The following is a 15,354-nucleotide window of genomic DNA, read 5'->3' as shown; positions in this document are numbered from 1 at the left end:
TAAAAAATTCTAACATTACATAAAATAATAAACCAAGGGGTCGATCCGATAAAAATCGTCGCCCGCAAAAGCTGGCGACGCCAATATTTGCGCGGGTTTGGTATCCTATATACGGCGTAACCTAGAAGTTACGCGCGTATATTTCTGCCGTCGCCCGTAGTTTTTTGGGCCATAGGCAGGTATACCAAACCCACGCAGTTTGGTATCCAATATACAGCGTAAGGACTTACGTGGCGAAAATGGAGAAATCTTACTCCATTTTCACCTCGCCACAAAAAGCAGCCGTAAGAAGCCTTACGCTGACTATTGGAGCCCCGTAACTCCCTAAACTGGCTGCTAAAATAAACCTAACACCTAACGCATGCGCAATGTCTATCTCCCTGTCAACCGCGATCCCCCGCCGCAATCCCTAATAAAGTATTTAACCCCTAAACCGCCGCCATCTACATAAACTAACCCCCTACTGTGAGCCCCTAAAACCGCCACCATCTAACTGATCTATCCCCTAATGTGAACCCCTTACACCGCCGCCATCTATATTAAAATTATTAACCCCTAATTTAATCTACCTACCCCGCCGCCAGCTATATTATCTATATTAACCCTAAGTATATTATAGTTAATATAGTTATTATATTATATATATTAACTATATTAACTCTAATTATATTAGGGTTAATATAGTTAATATAGTTGCTATAGTATTTATATAAACTATATTAACTCTATCTAACCCTAACACCCCTAACTAAATTCTTATTAAATAAATCTAATTCATATTATAAACTAAAATATTCCTATTTAAATCTAAATACTTACCTATAAAATAAACTCTAAGGCCTAGATTTGGAGTTTGGCGGTAGCCGTGAAAACCAGCGTTAGAGGCTCCTAACGCTGGTTTTAGGCTACCTCCGGTATTTGGAGTCACTCAAATAAGGGTCTAACTCTCACTTTTCAGCCGCGACTTTTCCATACCGCAGATCCCCTTACGTAAATTGCGTATCCTATCTTTTCAATGGGATCTTTCTAACTCCGGTATTTAGAGTCGTGTCTGAAGTGAGCGTTAGAAATGTAACGACAAAACTCCAGCCGCAGAAAAAAGTCAGTAGTTAAGAGCTTTCTGGGCTAACGCCGGTTCATAAAGCTCTTAACTACTGTACTCTAAAGTACACTAACACCCATAAACTACCTATGTACCCCTAAACCGAGGTCCCCCCACATCGCCGCAACTCGATTAATTTTTTTTAACCCCTAATCTGCCGACCGCCACCTACGTTATCCTTATGTACCCCTAATCTGCTGCCCCTAACACCGCCGACCCCTATATTATATTTATTAACCCCTAATCTGCCCCCCACAACGTCGCCGCCAGCTACCTACACTTATTAACCCCTAATCTGGCGTCCGCACGCCGCCGCCAGCTACATTATCCCTATGTACCCCTAATCTGCTGCCCTAACATCGCCGACCCCTATATTATATTTATTAACCCCTAACCTGCCCTCCCTAACATCGCCGACACCTAACTTCAATTATTAACCCCTAATCTGCCGACCGAATCTCGCCGCTATTCTAATAAATGTATTAACCCCTAAAGCTAAGTCTAACCCTAACCCTAACACCCCCCTAAGTTAAATATAATTTTAATCTAACGAAATTAATTAACTCTTATTAAATAAATTATTCCTATTAAAGCTAAATACTTACCTGTAAAATAAATCCTAATATAGCTACAACATAAATTATAATTATATTATAGCTATTTTAGGATTAATATTTATTTTACAGGTAACTTTGTATTTATTTTAACCAGGTACAATAGCTATTAAATAGTTAAGAACTATTTAATAGCTAAAATAGTTAAAATAATTACAAATTTACCTGTAAAATAAATCCTAACCTAAGTTACAATTAAACCTAACACTACACTATCAATAAATTAATTAAATAAAATACCTACAATTACCTACAATTAAACCTAACACTACACTATCAATAAATAAATTAAATACAATACCTACAAATAACTACAATGAAATAAACTAACTAAAGTACAAAAAATAAAAAAGAACTAAGTTACAAAAAATAAAAAAATATTTACAAACATAAGAAAAATCTTACAACAATTTTAAACTAATTACACCTACTCTAAGCCCCCTAATAAAATAACAAAGCCCCCCAAAATAAAAAAATGCCCTACCCTATTCTAAATAACTAAAGTTCAAAGCTCTTTTACCTTACCAGCCCTGAACAGGGCCCTTTGCGGGGCATGCCCCAAGAAGTTCAGCTCTTTTGCCTGTAAAAAAAAAAACATACAATACCCCCCCCCCCCAACATCTTCTATCTTCATCCGATGAGGACCGGCTCCATCCTGAAGACCTCCACCGCGGACCCATCTTCATCCGGCGACGTCCAACTGAAGAATGACGGTTCCTTTAAGGGACGTCATCCAAGATGGCGTCCCTCGAATTCCGATTGGCTGATAGGATTCTATCAGCCAATCGGAATTAAGGTAGGAATATTCTGATTGGCTGATGGAATCAGCCAATCAGAATCAAGAGCAATCCGATTGGCTGATCCAATCAGCCAATCAGATTGAGCTCGCATTCTATTGGCTGATCGGAACAGCCAATAGAATGCGAGCTCAATCTGATTGGCTGATTGGATCAGCCAATCGGATTGATCTTGATTCTGATTGGCTGATTCCATCAGCCAATCAGAATATTCCTACCTTAATTCCGATTGGCTGATAGAATCCTATCAGCCAATCGGAATTCGAGGGACGCCATCTTGGATGACGTCCCTTAAAGGAACCGTCATTCTTCAGTTGGACGTCGCCGGATGAAGATGGGTCCGCAGTGGAGGTCTTCAGGATGGAGCCGGTCCTCATCGGATGAAGATAGAAGATGCCGCTAGTTAACAATATTAACTATATTAACCCTAATATAATTAGGGTTAATATATATAATATAATAATTATATTAACTATATTAACCCTAATATAATTAGGGTTAATATAGTTAATATAGCTGGCGGCGGTGTAGGGGGATTAGATTAGGGGTTAATAATTTTAAAATAGATAGCGGCGGGGTAGGGGCTCACTTTAGGGGGTTATAGATTTAATATAGCTGGCGGCGGTTTAGTGGTTAATAACTTTATTAGGTTGCGGCGGGGTTTGGGAGCGGCGGTTTAGGGGTTAATACATATTTTATTGTTGGAATAGTGAGGGGGGATAGCGGATAGAGGGTTAGACATGTCGGGCTATGTTAGGGAGGCGTGTTAGACAGTGCGGGTGATTTAGACTTTAGTCAGGTTTTGTAGGCGCCGGCAGTTTCTAACGCCAGAAATTTGTACTTGCGCAGATTTCTGGACATCGCTGGTTTGTCAGACTTACGGCACTTTAGCATCTGACGGCGCCGTATATGGGATAGCTCGAGTTGCGAGCTGAAACTGCGGGCGACGCGGGTTTCCTCGCTTGCGCCGCAAACTACGAAGTTTATCGGATCGCGCCCTAAATTATCAAAAATAAAAAAATTAAACCTAATCCCTATAAAAAAAAGCCCCCCACAAATAAAAACACCCCCTAATCTAATGCTAAACTACCAATAGCCCTTAAAAGGGCCTTTTGTAGGGCATTGGCCTAAATTAAACAGCTCTTTAACCTTAAAAAATACTAAGTCCCCCCCCTCTAACAGTAAAACCCCCCCAAAATAAAAAACCTAACACTAAAAAATCCTAAACTACCCATTGCCCCTAAATGGGCATTTGTATGGGCATTGCTCTTAAAAGGGCATTCAGTTCTTTTATTGCCCTTTAAAGGGCATTCAGCCCATTAAATTCCTAATCTAAAAAAAAAGAAAAAGAAATGCCTAAGTCGAACCCCCAGATAGGTAATCACGGTTCCTGAAGTCCAGCGGTGAAGTCTTCTTTCAAGCGGTGATATCTTCTATCTTCTTCTAGAAACAAGCCAACACGGAGCATGGAACTGAAGACCGGTGACCGCGGAGCCATGGAGCGTGGAGATCCTCTTCGTATGATCACCGCCGCACACTGAGGATTGAATTCAAGGTATGTGTTCAAATATGGGGTACCTTGCATTCCTATTGGCTGATTTGAGTCTTCAAATTCAAATCAGCTAATAGGACGAGAGCTACTGAAATCCGATTGGCTGTTCAAATAGTAGCCGCTAGCAGGGGTGTCAATCAACCCGATCGTATTTGATCGAGTTGATTTATGTCCGCCGCCTCAGAGCAGACGGACAAGTCATGGAGCAGTGGTCTTCTGTTTCCGGCGAGCCTTTAGCTTTCCATAGAGAGCTTGATAAATATGCCCCAGTGTATTTATGTTGTGTTTGGTGCACATTTTAATTTATTTTTTTGCTCTTACATTTTACGCTAGGTCACTTGTGCAAACCTGATGTGCTGTAAATTTGTTTGTGCTTGAGCGAACTCGTTTGCTTTCAACTTATAATATAGGTGTAAGTTAGCACTGTCATATTATGTATTGCGAATTCCTGGCCCTCTATATTTCTGTAAAGGCAGAGTGGAGAATTAAGCTTTTTTTTTTTTGTTTATCTCTTTTACTGAGCAATTTTTAACAAACGGTGTGTCAACGCAGTTAACTTAGATTACAAAAAAAAGGATGTGATATTTTTTCAGTTAGGAATATTTCAGTAATGGCTATTTATTTTTTTTTTTTTCTTGTGCGTTGCATTGTATTCAGCTTTTCCAAGTGCCCTCAGTATACAAGTCTCTGGCTACAAAATCCTCTTTCTCTACTGAATCCTACACTCAGTTCACATCCGTAGAATACATATTTGGGGGTAGGAAAGGTCAGGAATATCTGACATATGAATTTGTTTCCAAAGAACAATCCCAGAATTAGTTTCAGTTAAAAATGTAAGCCCTTATTTATTTCACTGTTCCTTCCTTCTGCTCTGTATTGCTGAGCGATGTGTCACAAAACAGTGTATATATAGAATTTAATAATTGCTTCTTCTTGCAGAGAAAGCCTTTAAAGGGACATAAAACCCAACTTGTTTCTTTTATGATTCAGATAGAGCATACAATTTAAAAAAACTTTCCAATATACTTCTATTATCAAATTTACTTCATTCTCTTCGTATATTTTGTTGAAGGAGTAGCATTCCACTAGCTCCCAGTAGTGCATTGCTGCTCATAGCCTACCTAGGTATGCTTTTCAACAAATGATACCAAGAGAACAAATCAAATTAAATAATAATTGTAAACTGAAAAGTTTCTTTTTAAAAATTGCATGCTGTATCTGGGTTTTATGTACCGTTGAGATTTTCCTAGTAAAGTTCAGATGGTAACAAAATTGTTACTAATGTACAGATAAAATGAATGATAAAGTTCTAATTGTTATCAAGTTTTATTTCTCCCTGTATAATACTTTGCCTGTTGAATAGATATCGACATAGAGAAATAAGGTTTCTTTGTACAGGAGCAATTTAACTAAGCACACACGCTTTGAAGCTGATGTTTCCTTTTAGATTGCACGTTTATGCTTAAAAATGCCAGTAGGTTCATTTAGTTTTAAAGGATACATTTTTTGATAATTCTCTTTTTAAGTTTGTTTAACAAATGCAGATCTTTTTATTTAAGAGATCAGACACATTAGCTGTGATTTGCTAGACATTCATAACATTTTCCAGTGAGACAAATATCCGCAATGTTAGTTTTTCATATGGAAGAGATGTTAACATTTAGGGCAGCAACTCTGCTCTGATACCAAAGGCACTGGGAAGTTTTTGTTGCTGGGTATTTTATGTACTTCCAGAGGAAGCAATTAAGTGGATAAGACTCAGTAAACAGAGTAGCATTGACATGACCATCATGTTGGGTCAGACATGTCAGTCCATTGTCAAAATCTATTACAAATTCTGAAGAGCTTTTAACTGTGCCAAGAGTCGTTATCATAAACTCCAGTCATCTGGTGAATCGCAAGTCTAAGATAAGCCTGTTACTTTATGCTGCCATTTGTCTATTATAAAGGCCCTACCAAATAGCCTCCCTAAAATGTTTCCATCCAAAGACCCCCCCAAATAAATAATAGCAGAACCAAAGGAACCCTTTCCTGTCTGGACAAAGTTCTGATGTAAACAAATAAGTAAAAATTGAAATCACACAATTGTTCATGCGGTCTCGTGATTTCAATGATGGGATTGGGTCAGGGGGGAGTGCCTATGATGCTATAAGCTGCTATGGCTTCAGGACAGCCAAATGGCTAGGATGTTCCATGCTGTCCTAATGGCCTTAAAACCCAGCGCCGTTAGGACAGCATGGAACATAAACAATGGGAAGGGGTTAATGACATAATGGCTGCAGAATTTGTGTTCTGTATTTGTTGTTAAAGAGTTAGTAAACGCAAAAAATTAAAACAGGTTGAAATATTTATTTTGCATAAAAACAGTTACGTTAAAGCTGTTTGTCTGTGTACAACCAATCCTAGGGACTGATTGCTCACTGATAAGCAGTACCCTCACTACTTTGTGGAAGGTGCAATAACAATAGATATGATCAATTTTGACAAGGACACAAATAATTATTTACCCTAATATAAAAACCCCAGTGGGATTACACTTTGCCCACACATGGCCATAATACCAATAACACTTAAAGTCCTAAGTGGCAATCCACTAAGGGTGGTCCAAAGCTTAATCTTAGCATTTGGTTTTATTGAGCAGCAAGGGGCATGCTTCCTGCCTAAGCAGCCTTAAAGGACCATAATACCCAAATGTTTAAACACTTGAAACTGATGCAGCATAGCTGTAAAAAACTGACTAGAAAATATCACCTGAACATCTCTATATAAAAAAGAAAATATTTTACCTCAAAAAATTCTCAGTAGCCACATCCCATTGTAAAGGACTTCTAAGCAGCAAATCAGTTTGTCTGTCCCGGGACAGCAGAAGGATTGAGCTTACGTGCACTCTCATCTTAATTCCCTATTCAGTGTAAGGAAGTTTACAATGAAATCTCATGAGATCACAGTAAAATAGTTAATGACCTCAGCACTGTTGATGCTGATTGGCTGCAGTTCATTTCTTCATTTTTTTAAATTTTTTTTTACCTGCAGCTGGGTATATAAAAATATAACTTTTTACACAGCACTTACTCTGCTGAGCTGAGGAGATTGTGAGGTAAAATATCTTCCTTTCTCCAACATTGGTGTGTCCGGTCCACGGCGTCATCCTTACTTGTGGGATATCTCTTCCCCAACAGGAAATGGCAAAGAGTCCCAGCAAAGCTGGCCATATAGTCCCTCCTAGGCTCCGCCCACCCCAGTCATTCTCTTTGCCGTTGCACAGGCAACATCTCCACGGAGATGGTTAAGAGTTTTTTGGTGTTTAAATTTAGTTTTTATTCTTCTATCAAGTGTTTGTTATTTTAAAATAGTGCTGGTATGTACTATTTACTCTGAAACAGAAAAGGATGAAGATTTCTGTTTGTGAGAGGAAGATGATTTTAGCAGACAGTAACTAAAATCGATTGCTGTTTCCACATAGGACTGTTGAGATGAAGTAACTTCAGTTGGGGGAAACAGTTAGCAGACTTTTCTGCTTAAGGTATGACTAGCCATATTTCTAACAAGACCATGTAATGCTGGAAGGCTGTCATTTCCCCTCATGGGGACCGGTAAGCCATTTTCTTAGTCAAACAAACAGAATAAAGGGCTTAATATGGGCTAAAAAACTGGTAGACATTTTTATGGGCTAAATCGATTGCTTTATTTGGGCATTTTATTCATATTTATGCTGACAATTCGCATTTATAAACTTGGGGAACGTTTATTAAACGGCAGGCACTATGTTAGACACCTTTTCCAGTCAGGGGGCCTTCCTAGTTGTAGACTGAGCCTCATTTTCGCGCCATTACTGCGCAGTTGTTTTTTGAGAGCAGGGCATGCAGATGCATGTGTGAGGATCTGAAATTTGCTGGAAAAGCTTCTAGAAGGCGTCAATTGGTATCGTATTCCCCTCTGGGCTTGGTTGGGTCTCAGCAAAGGCTATAACTGGGACTGTATAGGGGTTAAATTTGTAAACGGCTCCGGTTCCGTTATTTTAAGGGTTAAAGCTCTGAAATTTGGTGTGCAATACTCTTAATGCTTTAAGACACTGTGGAGAAATTTTGGTAATTTTTGAACAATTCCTTCATACTTTTTCACATATTCAGTAATAAAGTGTTTTCTGTTTAAAATTTAAAGAGACAGTAACGGTTTTGTTTGAAAAAGTTTTTTGTGCTTTGTTGACAAGTTTAAGCCTGTTTAACATGTCTGTGCCTTCGGATAAGCTATGTTCTATATGCATGAAAGCCAATGTGTCTCCCCATTTAAATTTATGTGATAATTGTGCCATAGCGTCCAAACAAAGTAAGGACAGTACTGCCACAGATAATGAAATTGCCCAAGATGATTCCTCAGATGAGGGGAGTAAATATGATACTACATCATCTCCTATTGTGTCTACACCAGTTTTGCCCACACAGGAGGCCCCTAGTACATCTAGTGCACCAATGCTTATTACCATGCAACAATTAACGGCTGTAATGGATAACTCCATAGCAAATATTTTATCCAAAATGCCTACTTATCAGAGAAAGCGCGATTGCTCTGTTTTAAACACTGAAGAGCAGGAGGGCGCTGATGATAATTGTTCTGTCATACCCTCACACCAATCTGAAGGGGCCATGAGGGAGGTTTTGTCAGATGGGGAAATTTCAGATTCAGGAAAAATTTCTCAACAAGCTGAACCTGATGTTGTGACATTTAAATTTAAATTAGAACATCTCCGCGCACTGCTTAAGGAGGTGTTATCTACTCTGGATGATTGTGACAACTTGGTCATTCCAGAGAAATTATGCAAGATGGACAAGTTCCTAGAGGTTCCGGTGCACCCCGACGCTTTTCCTATACCCAAGCGGGTGGCGGACATAGTAAATAAGGAGTGGGAAAAGCCCGGCATACCTTTTGTCCCCCCCCCTATATTTAAGAAATTATTTCCTATGGTCGACCCCAGAAAGGACTTATGGCAGACAGTCCCTAAGGTCGAGGGGGCAGTTTCTACTCTAAACAAACGCACTACTATTCCTATCGAAGATAGTTGTGCTTTCAAAGATCCTATGGATAAAAAATTGGAGGGTTTGCTTAAAAAGATTTTTGTACAGCAAGGTTACCTTCTACAACCCATTTCGTGCATTGTTCCTGTCACTACAGCAGCGTGGTTCTGGTTCGAGGAACTAGAAAACTCGCTTAGTAGAGAGACTCCATATGAGGAGGTTATGGACAGAGTTCACGCACTTAAGTTGGCTAACTCTTTTATTTTAGATGCCGCTTTGCAATTAGCTAGATTAGCGGCGAAAAATTCAGGGTTTGCTATCGTGGCGCGCAAAGCGCTTTGGCTAAAGTCTTGGTCAGCGGATGTGTCATCCAAGACAAAATTGCTTAACATCCCTTTCAAAGGTAAAACTCTATTTGGACCAGAATTGAAAGAGATTATTTCAGACATCACTGGGGGAAAGGGCCACGCCCTTCCACAAGATAGGCCTTTCAAGGCCAAAAATAAGTCTAATTTTCGTTCCTTTCGCAATTTCAGGAACGGACCGGCCTCTAATTCTGCATCCTCTAAGCAAGAGGGTAATGCCTCACAACCCAAACCAGCCTGGAAACCGATGCAAGGCTGGAACAAGGGTAAGCAGGCCAAGAAGCCTGCCGCTGCTAACAAAACAGCATGAAGGAGTAGCCCCCGATCCGGGACCGGATCTAGTGGGGGGCAGACTCTCTCTCTTTGCTCAGGCTTGGGCAAGAGATGTTCAGGATCCCTGGGCGCTAGAAATAGTTTCTCAGGGTTATCTCCTGGAATTCAGGGAACTACCCCCAAGGGGAAGGTTCCACATGTCTCACTTATCCTCAAACCAAATAAAGAGACAGGCGTTCTTACATTGTGTAGAAGACCTGTTAAAGATGGGAGTGATACACCCAGTTCCAATAAAGGAACAAGGAATGGGATTTTATTCCAATCTGTTCGTAGTTCCCAAAAAAGAGGGAACTTTCAGACCAATTTTGGATTTGAAGATCCTAAACAAATTTCTCAGGGTACCATCGTTCAAGATGGAAACCATTCGAACGATTCTACCCACTATCCAGGAAAGTCAATTTATGACTACCGTGGATCTAAAGGATGCGTACCTACATATTCCTATCCATAAAGAACATCATCAGTTCCTAAGGTTCGCTTTTCTGGACAAGCATTACCAGTTTGTGGCCCTCCCATTCGGGTTAGCCACTGCTCCAAGGATTTTCACAAAGGTACTAGGGTCCCTTCTAGCGGTTCTAAGACCGAGGGGCATTGCAGTAGTACCTTACTTGGACGACATTCTAATACAAGCGTCGTCCCTGTCAAAAGCAAAGGCTCATACAGACATCGTTCTGGCCTTTCTCAGATCACATGGATGGAAGGTGAACATAGAAAAAAGTTCTCTGTCTCCGTCGACAAGAGTTCCCTTCTTGGGAACAATAATAGATTCCTTAGAAATGAGGATTTTTCTGACAGAGGTCAGAAAGTCAAAACTTCTAAGCACTTGTCAAGTTCTTCATTCTGTTCCTCGTCCTTCCATAGCACAGTGCATGGAAGTAGTAGGGTTGATGGTTGGAGCAATGGACATAGTTCCTTTTGCACAAATTCATCTAAGACCATTACAACTGTGCATGCTCAAACAGTGGAATGGGGACTATACAGACTTGTCTCCAATGATTCAAGTAGATCAGAAGACCAGAGATTCACTCCGTTGGTGGCTGACCCTGGACCATCTGTCCCAGGGAATGAGCTTCCGCAGACCAGAGTGGGTCATTGTCATGACTGACGCCAGTCTAGTGGGCTGGGGCGCGGTCTGGGAATCCCTGAAAGCTCAGGGTCTATGGTCTCGGGAAGAGTCTCTTCTCCCGATAAACATTCTGGAACTGAGAGCGATATTCAATGCTCTCAGAGCTTGGCCTCAACTAGCAAAGGCCAGATTCATAAGGTTCCAATCAGACAACATGACGACCGTTGGTATATCAATCATCAGGGGGGAACAAGGAGTTCCCCGGCGATGAAAGAAGTGACCAAAATAATTCAATGGGCGGAGGATCACTCCTGCCACCTGTCTGCGATCCACATCCCAGGTGTGGAAAACTGGGAGGCGGATTTTCTGAGTCGTCAGACATTCCATCAGGGGGAGTGGGAACTCCATCCGGAGATCTTTGCCCAAATAACTCAATTATGGGGCATTCCAGACATGGATCTGATGGCGTCTCGTCAGAACTTCAAGGTTCCTTGCTACGGGTCCAGATCCAGGGATCCCAAGGCGACTCTAGTAGATGCACTAGTAACACCTTGGACCTTCAACCTAGCTTATGTATTTCCACCGTTTCCTCTCATTCCCAGGCTGGTAGCCAGGATCAATCAGGAGAGGGCCTCGGTGATCTTGATAGCTCCTGCGTGGCCACGCAGGACTTGGTATGCAGACCTGGTGAATATGTCATTGGTTCCACCATGGAAGCTACCTTTGAGACAGGACCTTCTTGTTCAGGGTCCATTCGAACATCCAAATCTGGTCTCCCTCCAGCTGACGGCTTGGAGATTGAACGCTTGATTCTATCGAAGCGTGGGTTTTCAGATTCTGTGATAGATACTCTGGTTCAGGCCAGAAAACCGGTAACTAGAAAGATTTACCATAAAATATGGAAAAGATATATCTGTTGGTGTGAATCCAAAGGATTCCCATGGAATAAGATAAAAATTCCTAAGATTCTCTCATTTCTACAAGAAGGTTTGGAGAAAGGATTATCTGCAAGTTCTCTAAAGGGACAGATCTCTGCTTTATCTGTCTTACTACACAAAAGACTGGCAGCTGTGCCAGATGTTCAAGCATTTGTTCAGGCTCTGGTTAGGATCAAGCCTGTTTACAGACCTTTGACTCCTCCCTGGAGTCTAAATCTAGTTCTTTCAGTTCTTCAAGGGGTTCCGTTTGAACCTTTACATTCCATAGATATTAAGTTACTATCTTGGAAAGTTTTGTTTTTGGTTGCAATTTCTTCTGCTAGAAGAGTTTCAGAGTTATCTGCTCTGCAGTGTTCTCCGCCCTATCTGGTGTTCCATGCAGATAAGGTGGTTTTGCGTACTAAGCCTGGTTTTCTTCCTAAGGTTGTTTCTAACAAAAATATTAACCAGGAGATAGTTGTACCTTCTTTATGTCCGAATCCAGTTTCAAAGAAGGAACGTTTGTTACACAATTTGGACGTAGTCCGTGCTCTAAAATTCTATTTAGAGGCTACAAAAGATTTCAGACAAACATCTTCCTTGTTTGTTGTTTATTCTGGTAAAAGGAGAGGTCAAAAAGCGACTTCTACCTCTCTTTCCTTTTGGCTTAAAAGCATCATCCGATTGGTTTATGAGACTGCCGGACGGCAGCCTCCTGAAAGAATCACAGCTCACTCCACTAGGGCTGTGGCTTCCACATGTGCCTTCAAGAACGAGGCTTCTGTTGACCAGATATGTAAGGCAGCGACTTGGTCTTCACTGCACACTTTTGCCAAATTTTACAAATTTGATACTTTTGCTTCTTCGGAGGCTATTTTTGGGAGAAAGGTTTTGCAAGCCGTGGTGCCTTCCGTTTAGGTAACCTGATTTGCTCCCTCCCTTCATCCGTGTCCTAAAGCTTTGGTATTGGTTCCCACAAGTAAGGATGACGCCGTGGACCGGACACACCAATGTTGGAGAAAACAGAATTTATGCTTACCTGATAAATTACTTTCTCCAACGGTGTGTCCGGTCCACGGCCCGCCCTGGTTTTTTAATCAGGTCTGATGAATTATTTTCTCTAACTACAGTCACCACGGTACCATATGGTTTCTCCTATATATATTTCCTCCTGTCCGTCGGTCGAATGACTGGGGTGGGCGGAGCCTAGGAGGGACTATATGGCCAGCTTTGCTGGGACTCTTTGCCATTTCCTGTTGGGGAAGAGATATCCCACAAGTAAGGATGACGCCGTGGACCGGACACACCGTTGGAGAAAGTAATTTATTAGGTAAGCATAAATTCTGTTTTTTTACGTAGAGATGCTCAGGTGATATTTTCCTGTCAGCTTTTCAGAGTTATACTGCATCAGTTTCAAGTGATTTAGCATATGAGTATTATGTCCCTTTAAGAAACAACCGTTTGTGTGTTGCACTTTCACAATAATATATACGGCGCAGAAAAAAGCCACTCTCTGCAGCCATATTCGACATTGGAATATTTGCCCATGCCTATCAGTGTAATACTTAAGAATGCTTTCAATGGGTGTTATGCTTGAATACTATGGATTTGAACATTTTGTTAACAATATGACCATTTTAAATGCCTATAAAACATTTTCACTGTGTTTAATTGCTCATTTCCAGTAAACCGTGTGTGTGTGTATATATATGACTATTAAATGTAATATTTTCACTTAATTGCAATTTATGATGCACAGTTTTTGTCCATATATTTTACCATTATGTATAGGTTTTAGTATGTACAGTATTAAAATTCTCTATATGCTAATAACTTTTCAATCAGGATTTAAATAAGGCAAGCTTGTCTTTTTGTTTAACATAAAATGTTAAATACAACATTTTGGAATACTTCTACACGTTGGATTTTATGTCCCTGACATTTTAATCCTAATAAAGAAGTGAAATGACATGTGTGAGTCTGATTGCCAGAGTCGATCAGCCAGACTTGCTATTGCAGAATGATTCCTACTGTGGGCTATTCCAGAAAGCTTGTATTGCTTTTTCTAACAACATTTTGCAGCAAATGCTTTTATAGAGAATGTATAGTATATTGTGCAATTTATGTGCATAGTACATGAGTTAATAGACCTGTGTGTTTATAGACCTAGGGACGTTGCAGAGGTCCCTTTAAGATGTGAGAAATCCTATTAAAATGTAAAAAGGTATATCAGAAATGTACACCATTTCAGCTTGAGTCTAGTCTGCCGAACAAATATCATTTATTTAGGAATGTTCAAGCACCAGTGATTCAGTCCTCTAGCGTGAGACCTTTCTCAAGGTTTGGCAAACAACTCACAGTGCAGCGCATACAAATACTGCAATCTGGAATGCAGGAAGCGTAACCTGTAAGTGCAATGGAAAGTAGTTACTTGTAGTGGTGGTTTTATACGTTACGTTGCCACTGAATTGTTATGAAATAATAATTTCCCAAATTAGGGAGTATTTGCAGAGCACAGAATGCTGGTCAAGGTTATCATCGGATTCTAAGAAAGCTAATAATGGCTTTTTTTTATTTTTTTTAAAATACTTCTTCATGAGTTAATGAGCAGTTTGTTTATTGAACTAACATTTGTAATGCCTGAAAATCCAAGGTTGGTATTCTTTGTTGAATCTTAATATTCATTAGTGACTGAGCTGGTACAAAAATCAATTATAAACACTGACAAATATATACTATTCTATAACGAAACCTTAAAAATTATTTATCTTTATTATTTACCATGGACTTTTTATAATGATATAGCTACAAAAAAACAATAAACCACTGTGAGAATTCAAATATTATGGGCCAGATTACGAGCGCTAACAGGTTTATCGTGGGTGTTTGCGTGCGTTGGATTTTTCCGCTCATATTACAAGTTGAAAGTAAACTCGATCGCTTGAGGATAATAACAATTTACGCTAGAATGATTACTGTGTTCTCATAGCTCTGGTAAACTGTTTTGCGATACATAGAGGCCTAGATTTAGAGTTCGGCGGTAGCCGTCAAAACCAGCGTTAGAGGCTCCTAACGCTGGTTTTGGCCGCCCGCTGGTATTTGGAGTCAGTGATTAAAGGGTCTAACGCTCACTTTGCAGCCGCGACTTTTCCATACCGCAGATCCCCCTACGCCATTTGCGTAGCCTATCTTTTCAATGGGATCTTTCTAACGCCGGTATTTAGAGTCGTTTCTGCAGTGAGCGTTAGAGCTCTAACGACAAGATTCCAGCCGCCTGAAAATAGCAGGAGTTAAGAGCTTTCTGGCTAACGCCGGTTTATAAAGCTCTTAACTACTGTACCCTAAAGTACACTAACACCCATAAACTACCTATGTACCCCTAAACCGAGCTCCCCCCACATCGCCGCCACTCGATTAAAAATTTTAACCCCTAATCTGCCGACCGCCACCTACGTTATACTTATGTACCCCTAATCTGCTGCCCCTAACACCGCCGACCCCTGTATTACATTTATTAACCCCTAATCTGCCGCCCCCGCTATCGCTGACCCCTGCATTACACTTTTAACCCCTAATCTTCCGCTCCGTAAACCGCC

The 15,354-nt window shown here is 40.5% G+C and overlaps 1 protein-coding gene across 3 annotated transcripts in view; it reads left to right on the top strand.

The window, feature by feature from the left end:
* IL1RAP (interleukin 1 receptor accessory protein) overlaps positions 1-15,354 on the top strand; it is a 524,293-nt gene that overhangs the window by 36,508 nt on the left and 472,431 nt on the right. The window contains exon 1 of one of the 3 annotated variants that reach the window (XM_053710239.1): positions 4,004-4,068. The exons of the other annotated variants lie outside the window; for them this stretch is intronic. The gene's annotated coding sequence lies outside the window, so the exon portion shown is untranslated. Of the gene's footprint in view, positions 1-4,003; positions 4,069-15,354 lie in introns of those variants that run through there. 3 annotated transcript variants of the gene reach the window in all.

This window comes from Bombina bombina, chromosome 4, assembly GCF_027579735.1.
Source record: "Bombina bombina isolate aBomBom1 chromosome 4, aBomBom1.pri, whole genome shotgun sequence".
Lineage (NCBI taxonomy): Eukaryota > Metazoa > Chordata > Amphibia > Anura > Bombinatoridae > Bombina > Bombina bombina.
This window is presented reverse-complemented; position numbering and strand designations above follow the sequence as displayed.